The following is an 11,521-nucleotide window of genomic DNA, read 5'->3' as shown; positions in this document are numbered from 1 at the left end:
ACCACCATATCTCAGGTACAGAGATAAGGATCATTTCTTCTCATTATCCTCTGTCTTTTATTTCATAACCCACCTGATCTGAGCGGTGACACAATCAATACCATGATTGCGCGACACTCACCACAGCATTCACCCTAGACCAGGGACTGACAGAACACAGCATTTACACTAGGTGTGCATTGACTGAGCACAGTAGTTATACAATACTCTGGAATGACTGACCACAACATTTACAATAGACTGTGCACCGACTGACCATTGTATTTACACTAGGTGGGGACCGACCGAGCACAGTAATAATACCATACTGTGGACTGACTGTCTATATAATTTGCACTAGTCTGTGGTCTAACTGACCACAACATTCACAATAGATTATAGACCGGCTCATCCCAGCATTAACACTAGTTGTGGACTTATTAACCCCAGTATTTTTGTTGAACTAAGGACCGATTGATTCTAATATTTACACTACACTGTGGATTGATTAACCACAACATTTACAGTAGACTGTGGACTGACTGACTACAGCTTTTACAATAAACTGTGGAAAGACTAACCACAGTCATTATCCCTGAGATAAGTAATTTTGGCCCTAGTGTGTTATTGGTGTGTATAGCATGTAGCAGGAACATATTATCATATAGGTTGTCTTTTTACAGGTGACTGAATCCCAATGAGATATTAGAATGCGAAATTTTTGTTTTTGGACTACAAGAAAAGAATCAGAGGAATCACATAACAGGTAATTAATTCTCGTATTAATTACTGATAATCGTTGGTCTAGGCTTAAGTTCTAGACTGGCTGAGGTGTAATAACTCCCACCTTCCTGATACATGACAATATACTGTATGTGTTTTTTCAAATGTACATCTTCTATACACAACTCCTAGTATAACACCACCATATCTCAGGTACAGAGATAAGGATCATTTCGTCTCATTATCCTCTGTCTTTTATTTCATAACCCACCTGATCTGAGCGGTGACACAATCAATACCATGATTACGCGACACTCACCACAGCATTCACCCTAGACCAGGGACTGACAGAACACAGCATTTACACTAGGTGTGCGTTGACTGAGCACAGTAGTTATACAATACTCTGGAATGACTAACCACAACATTTACAATAGACTGTGCACCGACTGACCATTGTATTTACACTAGGTGGGGACCGACCGAGCACAGTAATAATACCATACTGTGGACTGACTGTCTATATCATTTGCACTAGTCTGTGGTCTAACTGACCACAACATTCACGATAGATTATAGACCGGCTCATCCCAGCATTAACACTAGTTGTGGACTTATTAACCCCAGTATTTTTGTTGAACTAAGGACCGATTGATTCTAATATTTACACTACACTGTGGATTGATTGACCACAACATTTACAGTAGACTGTGGACTGACTGACTACAGCTTTTACAATAAACTGTGGAAAGACTAACCACAGTCATTATCCCTGAGATAAGTAATTTTGGCCCTAGTGTGTTATTGGTGTGTATAGCATGTAGCAGGAACATATTATCATATAGGTTGTCTTTTTACAGGTGACTGAATCCCAATGAGATATTAGAATGCGAAATTTTTGTTTGTGGACTCCAAGAAGAGAATCAGAGGAATCACATAACAGGTAATTAATTCTCGTATTAATTACTGATAATCGTTGGTCTAGGCTTAAGTTCTAGACTGGCGGAGGTGTAATAACACCCACCTTCCTGATACATGACAATATACTGTATGTGTTTTTTCAAATGTACATCTTCTATACACAACTCCTAGTATAACACCACCATATCTCAGGTACAGATATAAGGATCATTTCTTCTCATTATCCTCTGTCTTTTATTTCATAACCCACCTGATCTGAGCGGTGACACAATCAATACCATGATTACGCGACACTCACCACAGCATTCACCCTAGACCAGGGACTGACAGAACACAGCATTTACACTAGGTGTGCATTGACTGAGCACAGTAGTTATACAATACTCTGGAATTACTGACCACAACATTTACAATAGACTGTGCACCGACTGACCATTGTATTTACACTAGGTGGGGACCGACCGAGCACAGTAATAATACCATACTGTGGACTGACTGTCTATATCATTTGCACTAGTCTGTGGTCTAACTGACCACAACATTCACAATAGATTATAGACCGGCTCATCCCAGCATTAACACTAGTTGTGGACTTATTAACCCCAGTATTTTTGTTGAACTAAGGACCGATTGATTCTAATATTTACAATACACTGTGGATTGATTGACCACAACATTTACAGTAGACTGTGGACTGACTGACTACAGCTTTTACAATAAACTGTGGAAAGACTAACCACAGTCATTATCCCTGAGATAAGTAATTTTGGCCCTAGTGTGTTATTGGTGTGTATAGCATGTAGCAGGAACATATTATCATATAGGTTGTCTTTTTACAGGTGACTGAATCCCAATGAGATATTAGAATGCAAAATTTTTGTTTGTGGACTACAAGAAAAGAATCAGAGGAATCACATAACAGGTAATTAATTCTCGTATTAATTACTGATAATCGTTGGTCTAGGCTTAAGTTCTAGACTGGCGGAGGTGTAATAACACCCACCTTCCTGATACATGACAATATACTGTATGTGTTTTTTCAAATGTACATCTTCTATACACAACTCCTAGTATAACACCACCATATCTCAGGTACAGAGATAAGGATCATTTCTTCTCATTATCCTCTGTCTTTAATTTCATAACCCACCTGATCTGAGCGGTGACACAATCAATACCATGATTACGCGACACTCACCACAGCATTCACCCTAGACCAGGGACTGACAGAACACAGAATTTACACTAGGTGTGCATTGACTGAGCACAGTAGTTATACAATACTCTGGAATGACTGACCACAACATTTACAATAGACTGTGCACCGACTGACCATTGTATTTACACTAGGTGGGGACCGACCGAGCACAGTAATAATACCATACTGTGGACTGACTGTCTATATCATTTGCACTAGTCTGTGGTCTAACTGACCACAACATTCACAATAGATTATAGACCGGCTCATCCCAACATTAACACTAGTTGTGGACTTATTAACCCCAGTATTTTTGTTGAACTAAGGACCGATTGATTCTAATATTTACACTACACTGTGGATTGATTGACCACAACATTTACAGTAGACTGTGGACTGACTGACTACAGCTTTTACAATAAACTGTGGAAAGACTAACCACAGTCATTATCCCTGAGATAAGTAATTTTGGCCCTAGTGTGTTATTGGTGTGTATAGCATGTAGCAGGAACATATTATCATATAGGTTGTCTTTTTACAGGTGACTGAATCCCAATGAGATATTAGAATGTGAAATTTTTGTTTCTGGACTCCAAGAAGAGAATCAGAGGAATCACATAACAGGTAATTAATTCTCATATTAATTACTGATAATCGTTGGTCTAGGCTTAAGTTCTAGACTGGCGGAGGTGTAATAACACCCACCTTCCTGATACATGACAATATACTGTATGTGTTTTTTCAAATGTACATCTTCTATACACAACTCCTAGTATAACACCACCATATCTCAGGTACAGAGATAAGGATCATTTCTTCTCATTATCCTCTGTCTTTTATTTCATAACCCACCTGATCTGAGCGGTGACACAATCAATACCATGATTGCGCGACACTCACCACAGCATTCACCCTAGACCAGGGACTGACAGAACACAGCATTTACACTAGGTGTGCATTGACTGAGCACAGTAGTTATACAATACTCTGGAATGACTGACCACAACATTTACAATAGACTGTGCACCGACTGACCATTGTATTTACACTAGGTGGGGACCGACCGAGCACAGTAATAATACCATACTGTGGACTGACTGTCTATATAATTTGCACTAGTCTGTGGTCTAACTGACCACAACATTCACAATAGATTATAGACCGGCTCATCCCAGCATTAACACTAGTTGTGGACTTATTAACCCCAGTATTTTTGTTGAACTAAGGACCGATTGATTCTAATATTTACACTACACTGTGGATTGATTAACCACAACATTTACAGTAGACTGTGGACTGACTGACTACAGCTTTTACAATAAACTGTGGAAAGACTAACCACAGTCATTATCCCTGAGATAAGTAATTTTGGCCCTAGTGTGTTATTGGTGTGTATAGCATGTAGCAGGAACATATTATCATATAGGTTGTCTTTTTACAGGTGACTGAATCCCAATGAGATATTAGAATGCGAAATTTTTGTTTTTGGACTACAAGAAAAGAATCAGAGGAATCACATAACAGGTAATTAATTCTCGTATTAATTACTGATAATCGTTGGTCTAGGCTTAAGTTCTAGACTGGCTGAGGTGTAATAACACCCACCTTCCTGATACATGACAATATACTGTATGTGTTTTTTCAAATGTACATCTTCTATACACAACTCCTAGTATAACACCACCATATCTCAGGTACAGAGATAAGGATCATTTCGTCTCATTATCCTCTGTCTTTTATTTCATAACCCACCTGATCTGAGCGGTGACACAATCAATACCATGATTACGCGACACTCACCACAGCATTCACCCTAGACCAGGGACTGACAGAACACAGCATTTACACTAGGTGTGCGTTGACTGAGCACAGTAGTTATACAATACTCTGGAATGACTAACCACAACATTTACAATAGACTGTGCACCGACTGACCATTGTATTTACACTAGGTGGGGACCGACCGAGCACAGTAATAATACCATACTGTGGACTGACTGTCTATATCATTTGCACTAGTCTGTGGTCTAACTGACCACAACATTCACGATAGATTATAGACCGGCTCATCCCAGCATTAACACTAGTTGTGGACTTATTAACCCCAGTATTTTTGTTGAACTAAGGACCGATTGATTCTAATATTTACACTACACTGTGGATTGATTGACCACAACATTTACAGTAGACTGTGGACTGACTGACTACAGCTTTTACAATAAACTGTGGAAAGACTAACCACAGTCATTATCCCTGAGATAAGTAATTTTGGCCCTAGTGTGTTATTGGTGTGTATAGCATGTAGCAGGAACATATTATCATATAGGTTGTCTTTTTACAGGTGACTGAATCCCAATGAGATATTAGAATGCGAAATTTTTGTTTGTGGACTCCAAGAAGAGAATCAGAGGAATCACATAACAGGTAATTAATTCTCGTATTAATTACTGATAATCGTTGGTCTAGGCTTAAGTTCTAGACTGGCGGAGGTGTAATAACACCCACCTTCCTGATACATGACAATATACTGTATGTGTTTTTTCAAATGTACATCTTCTATACACAACTCCTAGTATAACACCACCATATCTCAGGTACAGATATAAGGATCATTTCTTCTCATTATCCTCTGTCTTTTATTTCATAACCCACCTGATCTGAGCGGTGACACAATCAATACCATGATTACGCGACACTCACCACAGCATTCACCCTAGACCAGGGACTGACAGAACACAGCATTTACACTAGGTGTGCATTGACTGAGCACAGTAGTTATACAATACTCTGGAATTACTGACCACAACATTTACAATAGACTGTGCACCGACTGACCATTGTATTTACACTAGGTGGGGACCGACCGAGCACAGTAATAATACCATACTGTGGACTGACTGTCTATATCATTTGCACTAGTCTGTGGTCTAACTGACCACAACATTCACGATAGATTATAGACCGGCTCATCCCAGCATTAACACTAGTTGTGGACTTATTAACCCCAGTATTTTTGTTGAACTAAGGACCGATTGATTCTAATATTTACACTACACTGTGGATTGATTGACCACAACATTTACAGTAGACTGTGGACTGACTGACTACAGCTTTTACAATAAACTGTGGAAAGACTAACCACAGTCATTATCCCTGAGATAAGTAATTTTGGCCCTAGTGTGTTATTGGTGTGTATAGCATGTAGCAGGAACATATTATCATATAGGTTGTCTTTTTACAGGTGACTGAATCCCAATGAGACATTAGAATGCGAAATTTTTGTTTGTGGACCCCAAGAAGAGAATCAGAGGAATCACATAACAGGTAATTAATTCTCGTATTAATTACTGATAATCGTTGGTCTAGGCTTAAGTTCTAGACTGGCAGAGGTGTAATAACACCCACCTTCCTGATACATGACAATATACTGTATGTGTTTTTTCAAATGTACATCTTCTATACACAACTCCTAGTATAACACCACCATATCTCAGGTACAGAGATAAGGATCATTTCTTCTCATTATCCTCTGTCTTTTATTTCATAACCCACCTGATCTGAGCGGTGACACAATCAATACCATGATTACGCGACACTCACCACAGCATTCACCCTAAACCAGGGACTGACAGAACACAGCATTTACACTAGGTGTGCATTGACTGAACACAGTAGTTATACAATACTCTGGAATGACTGACCACAACATTTACAATAGACTGTGCACCGACTGACCATTGTATTTACACTAGGTGGGGACCGACCGAGCACAGTAATAATACCATACTGTGGACTGACTGTCTATATCATTTGCACTAGTCTGTGGTCTAACTGACCACAACATTCACAATAGATTATAGACCGGCTCATCCCAACATTAACACTAGTTGTGGACTTATTAACCCCAGTATTTTTGTTGAACTAAGGACCGATTGATTCTAATATTTACACTACACTGTGGATTGATTGACCACAACATTTACAGTAGACTGTGGACTGACTGACTACAGCTTTTACAATAAACTGTGGAAAGACTAACCACAGTCATTATCCCTGAGATAAGTAATTTTGGCCCTAGTGTGTTATTGGTGTGTATAGCATGTAGCAGGAACATATTATCATATAGGTTGTCTTTTTACAGGTGACTGAATCCCAGTGAGATATTAGAATGTGAAATTTTTGTTTGTGGACTCCAAGAAGAGAATCAGAGGAATCACATAACAGGTAATTAATTCTCGTATTAATTACTGATAATCGTTGGTCTAGGCTTAAGTTCTAGACTGGCGGAGGTGTAATAACACCCACCTTTCTGATACATGACAATATACTGTATGTGTTTTTTCAAATGTACATCTTCTATACACAACTCCTAGTATAACACCACCATATCTCAGGTACAGAGATAAGGATCATTTCTTCTCATTATCCTCTGTCTTTAATTTCATAACCCACCTGATCTGAGCGGTGACACAATCAATACCATGATTACGCGACACTCACCACAGCATTCACCCTAGACCAGGGACTGACAGAACACAGAATTTACACTAGGTGTGCATTGACTGAGCACAGTAGTTATACAATACTCTGGAATGACTGACCACAACATTTACAATAGACTGTGCACCGACTGACCATTGTATTTACACTAGGTGGGGACCGACCGAGCACAGTAATAATACCATACTGTGGACTGACTGTCTATATCATTTGCATTAGTCTGTGGTCTAACTGACCACAACATTCACAATAGATTATAGACCGGCTCATCCCAGCATTAACACTAGTTGTGGACTTATTAACCCCAGTATTTTTGTTGAACTAAGGACCGATTGATTCTAATATTTACACTACACTGTGGATTGATTAACCACAACATTTACAGTAGACTGTGGACTGAGTGACTACAGCTTTTACAATAAACTGTGGCAAGACTAACCACAGTCATTATCCCTGAGATAAGTAATTTTGGCCCTAGTGTGTTATTGGTGTGTATAGCATGTAGCAGGAACATATTATCATATAGGTTGTCTTTTTACAGGTGACTGAATCCCAATGAGATATTAGAATGTGAAATTTTTGTTTGTGGACTCCAAGAAGAGAATCAGAGGAATCACATAACAGGTAATTAAATCTCGTATTAATTACTGATAATCGTTGGTCTAGGCTTAAGTTCTAGACTGGCTGAGGTGTAATAACACCCACCTTCCTGATACATGACAATATACTGTATGTGTTTTTTCAAATGTACATCTTCTATACACAACTCCTAGTATAACACCACCATATCTCAGGTACAGAGATAAGGATCATTTCTTCTCATTATCCTCTGTCCTTTATTTCATAACCCACCTGATCTGAGCGGTGACACAATCAATACCATGATTACGCGACACTCACCACAGCATTCACCCTAGACCAGGGACTGACAGAACACAGCATTTACACTAGGTGTGCGTTGACTGAGCACAGTAGTTATACAATACTCTGGAATGACTAACCACAACATTTACAATAGACTGTGCACCGACTGACCATTGTATTTACACTAGGTGGGGACCGACCGAGCACAGTAATAATACCATACTGTGGACTGACTGTCTATATCATTTGCACTAGTCTGTGGTCTAACTGACCACAACATTCACGATAGATTATAGACCGGCTCATCCCAGCATTAACACTAGTTGTGGACTTATTAACCCCAGTATTTTTGTTGAACTAAGGACCGATTGATTCTAATATTTACACTACACTGTGGATTGATTGACCACAACATTTACAGTAGACTGTGGACTGACTGACTACAGCTTTTACAATAAACTGTGGAAAGACTAACCACAGTCATTATCCCTGAGATAAGTAATTTTGGCCCTAGTGTGTTATTGGTGTGTATAGCATGTAGCAGGAACATATTATCATATAGGTTGTCTTTTTACAGGTGACTGAATCCCAATGAGATATTAGAATGTGAAATTTTTGTTTCTGGACTCCAAGAAGAGAATCAGAGGAATCACATAACAGGTAATTAATTCTCGTATTAATTACTGATAATCGTTGGTCTAGGCTTAAGTTCTAGACTGGCGGAGGTGTAATAACACCCACCTTCCTGATACATGACAATATACTGTATGTGTTTTTTCAAATGTACATCTTCTATACACAACTCCTAGTATAACACCACCATATCTCAGGTACAGAGATAAGGATCATTTCGTCTCATTATCCTCTGTCTTTTATTTCATAACCCACCTGATCTGAGCGGTGACACAATCAATACCATGATTACGCGACACTCACCACAGCATTCACCCTAGACCAGGGACTGACAGAACACAGCATTTACACTAGGTGTGCGTTGACTGAGCACAGTAGTTATACAATACTCTGGAATGACTGACCACAACATTTACAATAGACTGTGCACCGACTGACCATTGTATTTACACTAGGTGGGGACCGACCGAGCACAGTAATAATACCATACTGTGGACTGACTGTCTATATCATTTGCACTAGTCTGTGGTCTAACTGACCACAACATTCACAATAGATTATAGACCGGCTCATCCCAACATTAACACTAGTTGTGGACTTATTAACCCCAGTATTTTTGTTGAACTAAGGACCGATTGATTCTAATATTTACACTACACTGTGGATTGATTGACCACAACATTTACAGTAGACTGTGGACTGACTGACTACAGCTTTTACAATAAACTGTGGAAAGACTAACCACAGTCATTATCCCTGAGATAAGTAATTTTGGCCCTAGTGTGTTATTGGTGTGTATAGCATGTAGCTGGAACATATTATCATATAGGTTGTCTTTTTACAGGTGACTGAATCCCAATGAGATATTAGAATGCGAAATTTTTGTTTGTGGACTACAAGAAGAGAATCAGAGGAATCACATAACAGGTAATTAATTCTCGTATTAATTACTGATAATCGTTGGTCTAGGCTTAAGTTCTAGACTGGCGGAGGTGTAATAACACCCACCTTCCTGATACATGACAATATACTGTATGTGTTTTTTCAAATGTACATCTTCTATACACAACTCCTAGTATAACACCACCATATCTCAGGTACAGATATAAGGATCATTTCTTCTCATTATCCTCTGTCTTTTATTTCATAACCCACCTGATCTGAGCGGTGACACAATCAATACCATGATTACGCGACACTCACCACAGCATTCACCCTAGACCAGGGACTGACAGAACACAGCATTTACACTAGGTGTGCGTTGACTGAGCACAGTAGTTATACAATACTCTGGAATGACTGACCACAACATTTACAATAGACTGTGCACCGACTGACCATAGTATTTACACTAGGTGGGGACCGACCGAGCACAGTAATAATACCATACTGTGGACTGACTGTCTATATCATTTGCACTAGTCTGTGGTCTAACTGACCACAACATTCACAATAGATTATAGACCGGCTCATCCCAACATTAACACTAGTTGTGGACTTATTAACCCCAGTATTTTTGTTGAACTAAGGACCGATTGATTCTAATATTTACACTACACTGTGGATTGATTGACCACAACATTTACAGTAGACTGTGGACTGACTGACTACAGCTTTTACAATAAACTGTGGAAAGACTAACCACAGTCATTATCCCTGAGATAAGTAATTTTGGCCCTAGTGTGTTATTGGTGTGTATAGCATGTAGCAGGAACATATTATCATATAGGTTGTCTTTTTACAGGTGACTGAATCCCAATGAGATATTAGAATGTGAAATTTTTGTTTGTGGACTCCAAGAAGAGAATCAGAGGAATCACATAACAGGTAATTAATTCTCGTATTAATTACTGATAATCGTTGGTCTAGGCTTAAGTTCTAGACTGGCGGAGGGGTAATAACACCCACCTTCCTGATACATGACAATATACTGTATGTGTTTTTCAAATGTATATCTTCTATACACAACTCCTAGTATAACACCATCATATCTCAGGTACAGAGATAAGGATCATTTCTTCTCATTATCCTCTGTCTTTAATTTCATAACCCACCTGATCTGAGCGGTGACACAATCAATACCATGATTACGCGACACTCACCACAGCATTCACCCTAGACCAGGGACTGACAGAACACAGCATTTACACTAGGTGTGCATTGACTGAGCACAGTAGTTATACAATACTCTGGAATGACTGACCACAACATTTACAATAGACTGTGCACCGACTGACCATTGTATTTACACTAGGTGGGGACCGACCGAGCACAGTAATAATACCATACTGTGGACTGACTGTCTATATCATTTGCACTAGAAAAAAGAGAGGGGTCGCTCACTGGTCTATTCGGGTGCTCTGAAGAAAAGAGTAATCTCAATTGCAAAACGAACTTCGGCACTCCATACATGAAAATATAAGAAATATTGTAACATACCTGGCGGCGTCCTTGCATGGTGGTCCATCTCCCACTGTGCAAGAGAGCGCACTTGATCTCCTGTCCAGAGTGTCTCTCTGGCTTCCCTCCATGCTGTCTGTTTGTGTCTGTCTCTGCTGCTTAAGGGCGGCGCCCGATCACTTCCTGCTTTTTGTACCTGCTGTGGGTCACACCCCTTGTGCGTCCTCAGCCTATTGCTGTCTGACACTTGGTATATAGCTCAGCAGCTCCCTTCTATCCCTGCCTGTGCATAGTGTTTCCTTC

This window comes from Phyllobates terribilis, unplaced genomic scaffold (assembly GCF_046119375.1).
Source record: "Phyllobates terribilis strain yellow unplaced genomic scaffold, ASM4611937v1 Scaffold_62__1_contigs__length_8034531, whole genome shotgun sequence".
NCBI lineage: Eukaryota > Metazoa > Chordata > Amphibia > Anura > Dendrobatidae > Phyllobates > Phyllobates terribilis.
The sequence above is the reverse complement of the archived record's forward strand: the minus strand, read 5'-3'. Positions refer to the sequence as shown.